This window comes from Amblyraja radiata, chromosome 4 (assembly GCF_010909765.2).
Source record: "Amblyraja radiata isolate CabotCenter1 chromosome 4, sAmbRad1.1.pri, whole genome shotgun sequence".
NCBI classification, from domain to species: Eukaryota; Metazoa; Chordata; class Chondrichthyes; order Rajiformes; family Rajidae; genus Amblyraja; species Amblyraja radiata.
The window spans coordinates 25,169,260-25,182,263 of NC_045959.1; the positions used below are offsets into that span (position 1 = coordinate 25,169,260).

At 44.7% G+C, this 13,004-nt stretch overlaps 1 protein-coding gene across 1 annotated transcript in view; it reads left to right on the plus strand.

Annotated features, from left to right (window-relative positions):
• Positions 1–2,571: 2,571 nt before the first annotated feature.
• Positions 2,572–13,004, plus strand: part of has2 (hyaluronan synthase 2) — a 40,876-nt gene continuing 30,443 nt past the window's right edge. Inside the window, exon 1 of the mRNA XM_033019094.1 lies at positions 2,572–3,234. The gene's annotated coding sequence lies outside the window, so the exon portion shown is untranslated. The remainder of the gene's footprint in view (positions 3,235–13,004) is intronic.

Below are 13,004 nucleotides of genomic sequence, written 5' to 3' on the forward strand. Positions count from 1 at the left end.
CTGGGCGATTACTTCCTGCTCTGTCCAGAGTTGATTTCCCGGAGACCGCCTGCGGCGCCCTCTGTTGATCATTACACGGGGAACACTGAAGCGCAGACAGATGTGAATGGGTCTACTCACTCCCGCTGCAAATTAAGTTGTAGCGTATTTTCAATAGAGTCGTTCCCGTTAACGACACCCAGATGCAACCCTCCTTCCTCAAAAAACAAAGAGATACACGTAAAGGACTATTGTCAGGACATTATTACTGGAAGGGGAAACCTGCAGTGATCTGAGAAAAAACAGAGTGGAGTTGATTAAAAATCTCTTTCGAAGAACCAGTACCAGCTGGAAGGACCGAGCGGTCTCCTTGTGTGCTGGTGGATTCTACGCTTTGTATGTGGGGAAGGATACACTGTGGTAAACGGTTCTTTGCATGTCATGAATTCTAAGATAACAACACAGTCGAGAATATAAGCCACTCGGCACATCCTTGTCATGTTGGGTCTTGGTACACAATCTGAAATTGCTTCAAGACAGAAGTCAATGTGAACTTAAGGCACTTTCAACCTGACACACATCTAGGCTCACACTGTTTAGACCTTCATTAGAACAGATGTCAGGGGTTATGGGGGGGAAGGCAGGAGAATGGGGTTGAGTGGGAAAGATAGCTCAGCCATTATATGGTGGAGTTATATTGAATGGCAGAGTTGACCTGATGGGCTGAATGGCCTAATTCTGCTAGAACTAGAATTTATGAACTTCTTAGAATTTAAATAGAGGACAAATAGGTCTGGAGAGGATATCACCTTCCTTACACTATACTCAGCTCTAGATCACCTTGACAGTGATAACACCATTATCAGGAAGCAATTCATTGATGACAGCTCAGGTGTCATTGCCACAGTACTGGTATAATTCATCTCTAAACTTCTGGGCCTTGGTATTGGGGACTCCATCTGCAACTGGCTTCTGGACTCATTGACCGTCATTCAGACATGATCCATAACGTGAAGTCCCATAGAGTTGTGTGCTCAACTGCTCAACTCCTTGTACACGTGACCATGAATATGAGGCCAAGTACAACATCAACTCAATCTTTAACTGTCGTTGGCTGGATCAATAACAACAATTGGACATATGTTGTAAGACAAAGGATGAATCAATGGGGTTTTGGTGAGTTGGCCCCTTCCTTGTACCATGTTTTCAGAACAATCTATCCCTTAAGGTCACCATGGCGAATATGTTGGTTGTTGATCGAAGGAAGTGGTGGGGGATTGGGATGGAGGTGCTTTGCACAGACTTGTCCTCATCAATGAAGCTGCTGTAGAAATGGTCACACCTTCATGTTCCTGGGCATCCATCTCACCAGTATCCTAACCGGGTCCCTGCACACTGATGCGGTGATCGAGAAAATGTATTTACTTTCTTAGGTGTCTGAGATTTGGCATGTCCACAAGGATTATCTCAAATTTCTACAGACACGCCATAGGAAGTATTGTGACAGGATGCATCTCAGTCTGGCATGGCAACTGCTCTGCTCGAGAGCTGCTGAACCTGCAGAGAGTGGTGAACATAGCCTGGTCCATCACAGGCTCACCACTCACGGCAACAAACTCCATCTTCATGGTGCATTGCATGAAGGAGGCTGAAAATATCATCAAGGATGCCTGCCATCTTGGCTATTCCTTTTTCTCTCTTCTACCTTCTGGGAGAAGGTACAGGAGTTAGAAAGCCCGGAAGTCCAGACTTAAGATCAGCTTCATCTCCACTGCTATCAGATTCCTGAACCACAGAAGTCTCTTTCACATTGGTGAATTTCACATTCCCTGAGGTGCTGCTGCATTCACTGACCATTAACCCTGTCTTATTCAGTTATTCTTTTATTATATTGCAGTATTTTTGTTGCACTGCTTCAAATTGTACTGTAGTGGATGCACTACCATTTTGCTGTTTTGCACTCTTTGTTGTGTTTAGTGTTGTACTCATCATCACTGCATGTATACTGTTTATGCACTTCATGTGAACAAGGAATTTCATTGCACCTTGATGTATTTGACAATAAACTAATCTGTATCTGAATCTAAGACCAGAGTTAAACTTTCTCTGACACATATACATAAAGAGACAGACACAGATAAACAAGCACACACACACACACGCACACAGCAGGTGTCAGAGGTTATGGGGAGAAGGCAAGATAATGGGATTAGGAGGAAGAGATAGATCAGCCATGATTGAATGGCGGCGTAGATAAGATGGGCCGAATGGCCTAATTATGCTCCTATCATCACATGTTCACATTCAGACAGCACACAGGAACATTCTTTCTTTCTCTCTCTCCCTCTCTTACACACACACTCAAGCACACGCAAGTCTTGGCCGGTGACAGCGGTAAAATATAAATGTTCCCCTGTTCAGAAGTACAGCGTGAATAGACTACTACAGTTAAAGAATTCCAGCCTCTTTCCAGGTAGTAAGGCAGCGGAGAGGGTTGGTTTCCAGGGAAGCTATGATTTGTGCTCAGTCCGCCGGGTGGGCGGGTTTTAGAATCCCCTCCCTCCCCCCGCATCCCCCCTCCCCTCCCTCCCACCGAAACCCCATCGATTCATCGACCAAAAAAAATGCTTAGCCTTGTTATAAAAGACGCGAAACTTCCTTTGGGCTGTACTAGTGTTAAGAGAAAGTCAGTACACCGAAGAGGAGGAGACCCGAATAAAGAAGCCGGGCAGCCTGTTGAGATTACGCACGATTTAGTGGGAGGAAAGTGACTTCTGCGCGGATTTGGTTCTCCTGGGTTTGATTTCATCCCTGGGCGCGCAAGAAGCTAACTGCGAATGAATGCAAAAAGAACCAATGCGAGTATTCTAAACATATTTAAGTTTTATTTATTTTGGTAACAGACGTGTCTAGGTTGATGCTGAAAAAAATCGTCACCAGCTGGGGGAAGCAATATTTTAACCCTCTGGTGTTGGGACTGAAGATTTGATGTCCAGGGACGCTGGAGTGAAAAGTTGCAGAAGCTTTTGCTGTTTTTGGAAGCGTCCGTTCTCTCCGCACAAATTCAAGCTCAGTTTTTTTACAGTTCGTGTACGTGCCGTTTGATCCAAGTGCCCCCCGAGCACAGGATGAAGCACTGACTCTATCCCGAGACTTGAATTGAGAAGACCCCACACACACACACATCGCGCACACACACGGGACAACTGTGCTTAACTCAGGAGTGACACCACTTCAATCAGAGGACTTAGCGAGGTGGGTGAATTCGTTTTTAATTACCCGACGGACAAGATTGTTATTACTTAATTGTAAAAGAAAACACAACATTGCGATTGCAGCATCGGCAGAGTTTTAATTTATTTTTTTATATTTATGGTTGGTACCAGTAAACTTGTCTTGTTCTTAGTGACGGGTTGCAAAGAGACGGATCTTGTTGAAACGATGAAGCACTTTTGTACACGAAGGGTTAGTTAGGCCCAGTATCTGGTCCGTGGCTGGGGTTGGGTTAGACGGATCTCTCAGCCTCCCCCTTTCCTTCAACAGCTGTATATCTGGTAAATGTAGCAGGAGTGAGGATGTGAGAACGGGGGGATAACTAGCATCTGCCTTACAGGGAAATGAGCGCTGCTGGTAAAATCCCAACGAGAGGATCTCATAGAAACATATAAGATTGTAAAAGGACTGGACAAGCTAGATGCAAGAAAATGTTCCCAATGTTGGAGGAGTCCAGAACCAGGGGCCACAGTCTTAAGAATAAAGGGGAGGCCATTGAAAAATTAGATGGGGGAAAAAAACCTTTTCACCCAGAGAGTTGTGAATTTGTGGAATTCTCTGCCACAGAAGGCGGTTGAGGCCAATTCACTGAATGAACTTAAAAGGGAGTTTTGGGGCTAGTGGAATCAAGGGGTATGGGGAGAAGGCAGGCACGGGTTACTGATTGTGGATGATCAGACATGATCATAATGAATGGCGGTGCTGGCTCGAATGGGCCGAATGGCCTCCTCCTGCACCTATTTTCTATGTTTCTATGCATCGGTAGGATTTTTTTTTTTGGTTAAGGTTTGTTAATGATGGAATCTCCCTTCGAGCTTTTTTTTTTCCGCCTGCTAATCCACAAGTGGAAGAATGCATTTCAGATCATCTTTATTTTATCGCCGCGTGTAAGAGGGACTTTTGGAGCACGCTTTTTAAGTCATGTTGAGGTTGATGCTGAATTTGGAGGCATTTGTTTGAAACCGTTGCTGCATGTCTTCACGTTACCTTGCGAGAGATGAAAAGGCGGGGAGGTTGGATGGGGTTGCTGCTGGAGCTGCTGCTTCGTTGAGCGGGGAGCTCCGGCTAGTCTTGCCCACAGACGGGTGTATGTGCAGCCCAGCCCGTCCCATAACCTCCCTATTGTGGGGCAAACCTCGTGGCGCCGCCGCCGCCGACCAGGGGAACACCCCCTTTTGTTGCGTCACTGTCCCATCCCACGTCACGCCCAGCCAGCCGATTGGCTGCGTGCGAAGGGAATTCCCCTCGGGACCCGGGAGCCCCCGGGAGTGACGTGACGCGTGGTGGCGGTGAGAAGGTGTGGACAACCCTGGGGAAGATGACCTACCCACGGAATACACCCTGCGACCAACCACTAGATAGCTCCCAGCTGTTGAATATTCCCAACCACGACAATTGACTATCCATTGCATATTCCCAACCAACAGACCCAATAATTGCATATTGCCACCCCCTGAATTTCCCCAATCGCTTAATCCCAGCTATCCAATATCTCAATTTATCGCATATTCCTCACTACTGGAATTCCCACCCTGCTGAACATTCCCAACGATTGCACTTTCCCACGTGGCCAGAATGGAAACCGACGCTCACTTGTCTAGAAGAGCGTGTTTCGCGTCTTCGGGCCAGGCACCTTTTCATACAACTAGAAATGTAATTTAAAGTACGAGAAAGTCACAAATAATATGGCATTTCTAAAATTAAAGCAGAAATGTTGGGAATACTCAACAGGTTCTTCAGATGACAGGATGTGAACCCAATACAGTAACCCCGTTCCCCCCCCCCCCCACACACAGATGCTGTCTGACCTGCTGAGTATTTCCCAACATTTTCTCATTTTATTTCATTTAAACAGCATTTGTTTGTCAATGTTAATGGGTTTGCATTAGTGTTGGCAGAATTCGGGTCAGCTACTAGTGGACTTTGAATGGACTGAATTATAATTTTACCTCAGCAGCACAAACCAAGTAGTTACCAATGCAGCCTTGTGAATTGACATACATCTCAGGGTTTGTCAGATGAATTATATTTGGCATTGGATGCTTAAAGACTTTACAAAGAAAGTAGTGTTTCTGGTAAGCCAGAGGGTTTGCAGACGTGGAACTCAATTCATTTAAAGATAGATGCAATCAAGTTTATCCAAAAAGGAACCGAGTGTTTTGCCATTAGCGTTTTAGACTCATGTGGTGCTCTGAATCTGCCTTTGAGTTTCTCTGTGGCAGTGTATGCTTTAATCCTTGGTGAAGTTATAAATGTCCCAGTGGTTGCCTGAGAGCAAAGATGAAGCACAATGTATCACAGAACTGAGGTTTGTGTAATGTGGACAATGTGTACAGAGAATCCAGCGTTTCAACTTTTCCGTCAACATCTCAGAGGGGTATTAATAGTTACCTAGTGCATTGCAATGGAGGGAGGATTGTGGGGCGATTCTGACTCGGTAAGTAGTTTGAATGTTATATTGAGCGGTCAAGAGTCAAACGGAATGGCAGCCTTGAAATAAATTGCAGGACAGGAAGAGGCAATTGGAGCCAACTGTGTTTATCCTCCAGTGCAGACCCTCTGTAATCCCACTCTGTTCCTTTACTCTCTCCTACCCTCCAATCACTGGCCCAACTCTTTAAAATCTCCACCATGCTCTCGGTTACAATCACTTGATTTCCATCTCTCCTTGACGGGAAGTGAAATTACATGGGATCTGTAAAGTTAGAGACTATTTAGAAGTAAGTTAAGGCACAAGATATAGAGCCTTGATTGTTACATACACGGTTGCTGGGTTAGTTCAGTGAATCAGATCCAGATGTGACCCTTAACTTCCCATCTGCAGGGTGGGACTTTCAACAGAGTCTGTGATTACTGCTCACAGATGGCCCTGATTATGCTCAGAGCTTGATTTGAACGTTATTAAAAAAAAGAGAGTTTCTCTTAGCTTTAAAGAAAGAGGGAAGCTATAACCCAGGGTAGTCTGATACAAGGTATGAGCAGTCATCTGATGTCATTGTGCAGCTTGACTCCTTGTTTGGCACTGGCAACCAGTCTCGAGTTACAGCGCCCCTAATATCTGGAGGCCATAATTCTCTCTAATAGGATGATAAAGCATCATTAGTGCAGCTTAGAAAGGTTTGCATTGGCATAGCGCCCTTCACATTACCTCTGTGGATAAGGTTGAGTAAGGTGACACACAGTTGTAAGCCTTTCTATGGCCTTCTCGTGCCAGTGGCATTGTGGTTTGGAGATAGTTGTTGCCGATTGTTCCTGGTTATCATGCCTTCACATATGCAATCACGCACACTCACACATGCAATCACGCACACTCACACACACTCATACACACTCACACACACACACTCACATATACAAAATCTCTCACATACACACACACACTCGCTCACACACAGTCTCACACACACACACATAATCTCACACACGCATGCAAGCAACACACCCCCCCCCCTTTTTTAAATAGCCAAGGTGGAGCCAGGGTAATGCCTTCAGCCTTTCTCGAAAGTCCTGCATGTCATCTAAGCAGGCCTTTCCCACTGCGACCACTGAAACATTGCCTTAGCCCTTGGAGTGGGACTTGAGGCACCTATGTTCTGACACAGAGACCACTGTCCCTATCTGAACCAGGCTACTGGTTACAAGGCCATCTGCCAATCACTACATCAAGTACACTCTGCCCTGGATTCAATATATTCTGTGTGGGATCAACATTTGGCCAAAAAATTACAATCAAATAAACTACAGGCTGTAGACAATGTTATTGGTTTGGACCAGATAATGCTGAACAAGGATATTGTTTCTCGGTGCTCCAGGCGGCAAGGTTTATTCTCTCTCTGAAACCCAAAGCACTGCCATTCATGATCAACCCATAAGAAAAACAAATGTTGGTAGAACTCGGCCAGTCAAGCAGTGTCTACAAATGAGAACGCAGTCAACGTTTCGAGTCGGGGGCCTTTCCTCGGTACCTCAATGTATCAGGAGGTAGCGACAGATTTCTTGTATGCTGTGCATCTTTTGAGATTAAAGGTTCATTAAAACAATAGAAACCAACATTTTCCAGAGCCTTTATTTCACGGGAAGGTTTATCACTTGGGCTGATTTTGTTGCAGGATGTGTTTATGTATTTAACCCCATTACGTTTGCTGATGATTGGTCCTGAAATAGTGACATTGCCATTTGAATAACCATTCACGATTCACCAATCTTTTTAATACCAAAAGGCTTTGAACTGAATTTTGTGAATTTGGTCTGCAAACAGGGTCTTTTATAAACAGGGTCTGAAGAAGGGTTTCGGCCCGAAACGTTGCCTATTTCCTTCGCTCCATAGATGCTGCTGCACCCGCTGAGTTTCTCCAGCATTTTTGTGTACCTGGGGTCTTTTATAGTTTGAGGATCACAATACTACCGAGAAACAATGAAGAATAGTTGAAAATAAACCTATATTTATTCTGTACTATCAGCATTTGTACCTTGCTGATATCTCATGCCATGAGAATACAGATTGCCTGCAATATCCCCCTATTGTAGCCAAACTCCTATCTCAGCAGTGTTTTCCTGCATTATCCCCTATCCTTGAGACCACATACTCATGCAGCATGGAAATAGGCCCTGCGACCCAACTAAATCGTGCTATATCGGGGAAATAATCAAGAATTGCAAGCCCTATGGATGCTTTGATGATTTCCTCAATTGGTTGAACATCACAGAATAAATCAAGTTCTTAGGTCCAAACAAAATGTTCCTTGTATACTTTTAAAATTAACTCTTAGAATCGCCTGATTTCTTGAAATATATTGTTTTCTCACACCAGTGGAAACCTTAACAGAACTTTCTCATCTTTTAGTCCAACCTGATCTCTGGTGACATCCCCAATCCGTAGTGATCAAACATGCAGAGAGACGGAAGAAACAGGAGATGCTGGTTTATACCGAAGATGGGCATGAAATGGTGGAGTAACTCCAGGGATCAGGCAACATCTCTGAAGAAAAGGAATAGACCATGTTTTGGGTTGGAACCCTTCTTCAGACAAGAAGAAGGGTTCCGACCTGAAATGTCTCCAGAGATGCTGCCTGACCCGCTGAGTTACTCCAGCTTTTTGTGCCTATCGTTGACAATTGAATTCCTCCTCCTTACCACAGTTGCTGCAGGTTGTACTTCATTGACACTGCTGGAAATCAGAACATCAGGTACTTCCATGAGACAACCTAGATATCCAGAGGTTCACCTTGTGGCTACTTCAGACTCGTAATTCCATCAAGGAATGTGGCATAAATCTCTGTTCCCAGAGAGTAAGGAGAGCGTGGAGTATCCGTCCCACAGGGATTAGTGCGATGGAGAGCAAAGATCTATTTAAAGGAAAGCCGGATAAATACACAAGGAAAGAAGCGATAGAAGACTATGACAATGGAAGGAGATGGCGAGGACTGGACAGAAACCCCAACCATCAGCATGGAGCAGATAGATTTGTCTTGCTGTTGAACATTGTATGTAATTAGTTACATCTTGCACTTGGAGTGCTGTCCAAAGTACTGGTCTCAATGTTACAGAGGACATTTGCGAACATGTTGCCACACTGGAGAAGTTTAGTTATGAGGAGACGCTGTCAAGGCGGGGGAAGTTTCTTTAGATCCGATGAAGGGAGTACAGAGGAGGTTCACCAGACTGATTCCTGGGATGGCAGGACTTTCATATGAAGAAAGACTGGATAGACTCTGCTTGTACTCGCTAGAATTTAGAAGATTGAGGGGGGAACTTATAGAAACTTACAAAATTCTTAAGGGGTTGGACAGGCTAGATGCAGGAAGATTGTTCCCGATGTTGGGGAAGTCCAGAACAAGGGGATCACAGTTTAAGAATAAGGGGGAAGTCTTTTAGGACTGAGATGAGAAAAACATTTTTCACACAGAGAGTGGTGAATCTGTGGAATTCTCTGCCACAGAAGGTAGTTGAGGCCAGTTCATTGGCTATATTTAAGAGGGAGTTAGATGTGGCCCTTGTGGCTAAAGGGATCGGGGGGGTATGGAGAGAAGGCAGGTACAGGATACTGAGTTGGATGATCAGCCATGATCATATTGAATGGCGGTGCAGGCTCGAAGGGCCGAATGGCCTACTCCTGCACCTATTTTCTATGCTAATGGGAGATTTAATCAAGGCACGGGGTTGTGGAGGACCAGATAGGATCCTTCCCTTTGCAATAAAACACAGTAACTTGGAACATGGATTTAAAGAAATAGAAGGGATTTGGGAGGAAGGAATTACTTTTAAAAGAGTGGTGACATGTACACTCACTCCCTGACAGGGTGGGGCATAGACAGATAGAGAGATATTGCCAGGAAACAGGCCCTTTGCCCCTACACTGTCACACACAATGACCATCAACTACACATTTATACTAATCATACACAACTTTATTCTCGCCACATCGTTACCAATTCAACCCAGGATCTACAGCTCACCCACACACCAGTGGCCAATTACCCAACCAACCCGCATGTCTTTAGCATGTGGAAGGCAACAGGAACAGCCTGCAGGAAAACATCTTGGCCACAGGGAGCATAAAAGAAGCTCCACAAGACATCAGCCGAGGTCAGGATTGAACCTGGGTCTCTGTGACACTGTGAGGCAGTCGCACTACAAGCTGCGCCACGAGTGGAGGATAAACCATTATCATATTTTATATTACCTTAATAACCACTTGAGCATCGACTCCATCTACACTTCACCTTACCTTGAGAAGCAACAAATATAATCAAGATTATCCAGTTTTGTTCCAGTCCCTCTTCTCCCCTCTTCTGTCAGGCAGAAGATTCAAAAACATGAAAGCATGCACCACCAGATTCATGCACAAAGTCTTCTCTCATTGTTTGCTTTAGACTTTAGAGGTATAAAACATGGAAACAGGCTCTTCAGCCCACCAAGTCCATGTCGACCATCTGTCACTCCGTACACCAGCACTTTCCTATACACTAGGGACAAATTACAATTTTATCAAAGCTAATTAACCCACAAACCTGTACATCTTTGGAGTGCGTGCGGAACCCGGTGGACCCAGGGAAAACTCACTCGGTCACAGGGAGAATGTACAATCTCCATACAGACAGTAGTCAGGATCGAACCCGAGTCTCTGGCACTGTACGGCAGCAACTCTATAGCTGCACTACTGTGCCGCACCTTGTTATCAGATTACTGAATGATCCTGTCATAAGCTAAGGCTGTAGTCCTGATCTCCCAACCTACCCAGCATTTTCTCTGCAACTGTAACACCATAATGCTAATATTCTGAACTCTGGTATTTTTCTGTTGTCACTACTGTTGTACTTGTCAACGGGTTGATTGCTCTCATGTAGAGTATGAATTGATTAGACAGCACACAAATAAAGCTTTTCACTGTATCCCGGTACATGTACCAATAATGAATCAATGTCAATACCAATATCAGTCCGGAGCTGAGAGGAGGGTTCTGAGATTAGCCCAGCACTCTCTTTATGGTCCAACAGTGACCTGTTAGGTCAAAATTCCTCCTTGCATACTATTAGTATCAATGATTCTACGAAGCATATGAAGGAGATAGGAGCTAGGGGATGTTTGCAGACACCGGATATTATTTATAGTCAAGGCATCCTTCTCCATGTGTTCCATCACATGTTAATCTCACAACGTCTATTAAATTCATTGTAGTTGTTGGATGCTCCTTTTAAAGATTTGCCTCTAAAACGTCTAAAAATACAATGTGTACTTGCACACTGTTGAGTTTTTCACATTAATGATTTAGAAATTCTCACCCACTTTCATTTTAACACCTGAAAGATTATTGATTATTATATTTTGGGAGTTTAGTCCTTGGTCAATTATCAATGGAAAAACGAAGCCTTTGACACTACAAACCCGGCAAAGCATAGGATTAATATTCCCCCACGAACTGAGAGGTCAGAAGACTCGCAGTCAAGAGTAACACGTTCCCTCGTTGGCGACCATGAAGTGGTTTTTCTTTAATCAACCAATGTAATAATAATAATGGATGGGATTTATATAGCGCTTTTCTAATACTCAAGGCGCTTTACATCGCATTATTCATTCACTCCTCAGTCACACTCGGTGGTGGTAAGCTACTTCTGTAGCCACAGCTGCCCTGGGGCAGACTGACGGAAGCGTGGCTGCCATTCTGCGCCTACGGCCCCTCCGACCACCACCAATCACTCACACACATTCACACACATTCACACACAGGCAAAGGTGGGTGAAGTGTCTTGCCCAAGGACACAACGACAGTATGCACTCCAAGCGGGATTCGAACCGGCCACCTTCTGGTCGCCAGCCGAACACTTAGCCCATTGTGCCATCTGTCGTCCCAGTAGTAGTAAATGGGCCAGTGATTTGGAGCAGGGGACTGCCTGCCTGTCAGATGAGGGCAAATACATTTCAACGTGAGCCTCCTCCAAGGCAGCAGATGAATAAACACACTGAATGGCCAAAGAAAAAATGAATAATGAAATGTTTGCATAAATGTAGCTTCTGTTGAATAATTGAGTCCAGTGTCCCTTTGATGGTGGGGAAGGTGAGGGGGTGGAAGCTGAAACTTAAACCCATCCATTGCTTTGGTTACAGACTACAGGAAGTCGGTCAGTCATTTCATTAAAAGGGGCTGACATCGTTACTGAGTATTTCATAAGTCTCTAAACTCTATATTAAGTTGAAACAATCAAGTTTCCTGGCTCCAATCAATGTTTCACCAATAAATATCACTTGGAGGTGTCCACAATTTACAAAGCAGAAAATAACAATCTCTAACCCTGCGATTTTGCCCTCTACCATTGAACGCAATGGCTAGTGTCCTCAGAGAATCTGATTGTGTGGAAACAGGCCCATTGGCCCTCCAAGACCCTGCTGACCAATCTTTACATGAATCACTCTGAAGTGGGGTCTCGACTCAAAATGCTGTTTGTACATTTTCCTCCACAGATGCTGCCTGGCCCACTGAGTTCCTTCAGCATTTTGTTTTCTTTTTGCTCAAGATTCCAGCATCTGATGAGGGGGGGAAAGATTTAATGGGAACCTGAGGGGTAACTTTTTTTTACACAAAGGGTGGTGGGTATATGGAACAAGCTGCCAGAGGAGGTGGGTGCAGCAGGTACTATTGCAACGTTAGAAAGGTACAGGGATATGGTAGGTTTAGAGAGATATGGGCCAAAAGCAGGCTTGGGAGACTTTTAAGGATAAGTTTAAGGATAAGGGGGAAATCTTTTAGGACCGAGATGAGGAGAACATTTTTCACACAGAGAGTGGTGAATCTCTGGAATTCTCTGCCACAGAAGGTAGTTGAGGCCAGTTCATTGGCTATATTTAAGAGGGAGTTAGATGTGGCCCTTGTGGCTAAAGGGATCAGGGGGTATGGAGAGAAGGCAGGTACAGGATACTGAGTTGGATGATCAGCCATGATCATATTGAATGGCGGTGCAGGCTCGAAGGGCCGAATGGCCTACTCCTGCACCTATTTTCTATGTTTCTACTAGTGTAGATGGGGCATGTTGGTCGGTGTGGGCAGGTTGGGTCAAAGGGCCTGTTTCCACTCTGTATAACTCTATTACTCTATCTGCAGTCTCTTGTGTCTCCATTTTACACGAATCATTTCCTAACCCATTTTATTCTTCCCACATTCCCATCAACTCGCCATAGCCGCTATCACTCACCTACACACAAGGTGCAGTTTACAGTGATTAATTCACCTACCTAACCTATCTTTGGGATTGTGGGAG